This window comes from Chrysochloris asiatica, unplaced genomic scaffold (assembly GCF_000296735.1).
Source record: "Chrysochloris asiatica unplaced genomic scaffold, ChrAsi1.0 scaffold00246, whole genome shotgun sequence".
NCBI classification, from domain to species: Eukaryota; Metazoa; Chordata; class Mammalia; order Afrosoricida; family Chrysochloridae; genus Chrysochloris; species Chrysochloris asiatica.
In genome coordinates this window covers 1,763,884-1,766,778 of record NW_006408764.1, presented here as the reverse complement: position 1 = coordinate 1,766,778, position 2,895 = coordinate 1,763,884, and positions in this window count along the sequence as shown.

Sequence of the window (2,895 nt, the reverse complement as noted above, 5' to 3'; positions counted from 1 at the left end):
TTCAGGTGGGCTCAGCTCCAGACTTATAAAACCCACAGAGCCACCAGACCAGACCAGCAGACCAGCATTTAACCAGTTACCCTGCCCCCAGCTCCATCAAGGGCTTCTACCAACTACTTCTGGATTGAGTGTCCTGAACATAGATAGCACCGAGGCCAATAGAAGTCCACAATAGGGCCAAGAACTCTGCTGTCACATCCCTTCCACAACCACCTAGTGAGTTCCTTGAACTGAAAGAGCAACACCCCCACCCCTAAAATTTTTTCCCTGCAGGTCTAGCAACAGTACTGTTTCTTTCTACAAATGCAACAACCTCATAATGCCCCCTCACTAAGACAATAGACAATTTTAGCTTACAAGAAGAAATGAGAGAATGGCTCAAACAAATGACCAAGATGCTGAACCAGAAGACCTTTCTGAGGAAGAAAAGGTAATAGAACTAACTGGAAAAGAATTCAAAAGAATGATAATTAGGTATTTTCAAAGGATCAATGGAAAGATCAAGGAAAGCAAGAGGAAGACAAAAGTTTAGAAGAATTCAGGAAAATACTACAAGAACAAACAGACAAAATAAATGCAAACTTTGAAATAATATTAAACTTACCATTAGAAATCCAGAAGATTAATATTAAATCTCAGAAATGGACAATATATTGAAAGGGCAAAGGAGTAGAGTGAAGCAATGGAAGCTCAAATTAGTGAACTTGAAGATAAATCTTTAAACACTAGTATGCTAGAAGAACAGTCAGAAAAAAAGAATGAAAAAATCCAAAGAAAGCCTAAGAGTTATGTGGGACACCATGAAGAGGAACAACGTATGGGATGATCAGAATTCCAGAACAGGAAGAGAAACAAGCACAGAGAACACTGTCAAAGAGTTGTTGGAGGAAAACTTCCCTAACATCATGAAAGATGAGAGGATAAGCATACAAGAAGCTGAACAAACCCCAAACAGGATAGGTCCCAAAAGAAAATCACCAAGACATAATCAAACTTTCCAAAATCAAAGACAAGGAAAGAATCCGGAGAGCAGCTTGGGAAAAATGAAAAGCTACTTACTAAGGAGAACCAATAAGACTAATTCTGATTTCTCAGCAGAAACCATGCAGGCAAGTAGGCAATGGGATGACATAAACAAAATTCTAAAAAAATTGCCAACCTAGAGTCATATACCCAGCAAAGCTGTCCCTCAAATTGTTTTTATTGTTATGAAGTGCCTTCAAGTCGGTTCCGACCCATAGCGACCCTGTATAGAGTTTCCAAGGAGCAGCTGGTGAGCTTGAACCACTGACCTTGCAGTTCAAACGGTTTTATAGTCTGGTGCATTAACCCACAGGGCCACACCAGGAAATATGTGGGTGAAATTAGGACATTTCCTGATAAACCGAAATTAAAGGAATTTGTAATGACCAGACCAACTTTACAAAACATGCTAAAGGGTGTTCTTTGGACTAAGACTCAACAACAGCAGACAACAACCTGAGATTACCATACATGACAATAACATCCAGCATTGAATTCAGATATAGAAGTATTTGAAACAAACCTGCAAAACTGAAAATAGGGAACCAGAGATATCAATGTATAATAAAGTCAACTACAAAGCAAAATGAAGGAATAGTATAGATACAGAACTTCCAAATGTCAAGGAAGTCAAATAGATTGCAAAATAAAAAAAACTTGTAAGCAGGGAAAAAGTTAATAAGTTACAGGATAACCTCAAGGAAAAATAATACAACTTGCACATCAAAATAAAGGTAAATCAGAAAGATCTAGTAAACATTAACACAAAAGAAATGAAAGGAAAACCCGCAAACAAAATGACCTCAGTGTATAAAATTATGTGAAATAAAGAATCCAACGGCACCACCACCAAAAAAGAAACCATAGAAAAATGACAACTATCAGTTCATACCTATTGATAATGACACTGGATGTAAATGGATTCAGTGTACCAGTCAAGAGACATAAAGAGCAGAATGAATAAGAAAGCAGGATCCTTCAATATGCTGTCTCTAAGAGACATATCAAAAAGATGGAGACAGTCTAAATGCCCATCAACAAAAAATGGTTAAACAAATTTCAGTACATACACATAGCAGACAACTACAGAAGGTTGAAGAATATTGATGAATCTGTGAAACATCTCACAACATGCTTGAACCTGAAGGACATTAAGCTGAGTGAAATTAGTCAATCACAAAAGGACAAACATTGTATGAGACCTATATTGTAAACAGTTTAAGATTTTCTTGATAAAAGAAACTATCTTTGATGGTTGAGGGGGTAGGGAAAATTAGTCATGGGCTAGAGGGTAGATATATGTTAACATGGGTGGTATGGCAGGCTATATACAACAAGAGGGTGATTAGCACCTGAAAGATGAAGGTAGCCGAAGATGAGGAATGCAATAGTTAAAGTGAATAGAGGTAAATGCTGTTCACTGTACATGAAGGGGATTGCAACCATGTAATGAAGCAAAGTGTATGGTTTATTGAATGTAAAACTGACAATCTGTAAACCTTAATTCACAATAAAAAGTTTAAAATGAAACAAAAATTCAGAAGATATATTGCATTAGGCAAGTGCGTTACAAAAGATCTCTTTAAATTGTTCCAGAGTAAAGATGTCACTTTGAGGACTAAGGTGCACCAAGTCATGGTATTTTCATTTGCCTCGCATGTATGTGATTGCTGGTCAATGAATATAGAAGATCTTAGAAAAATTATGCATTTGAATTACGGTGTTGGCAAAGGACACTGAAAACACCATAGACTTTGCTTTGGAAGTACAAACAAATCTGCTTTGGAAGAAGTACAGCTGGATTGCTCCTTAGAAGCAATGATAAGAGACTTGGATGCTCATACTTTGGACATGTCAAGAAGGCCCAGTGCC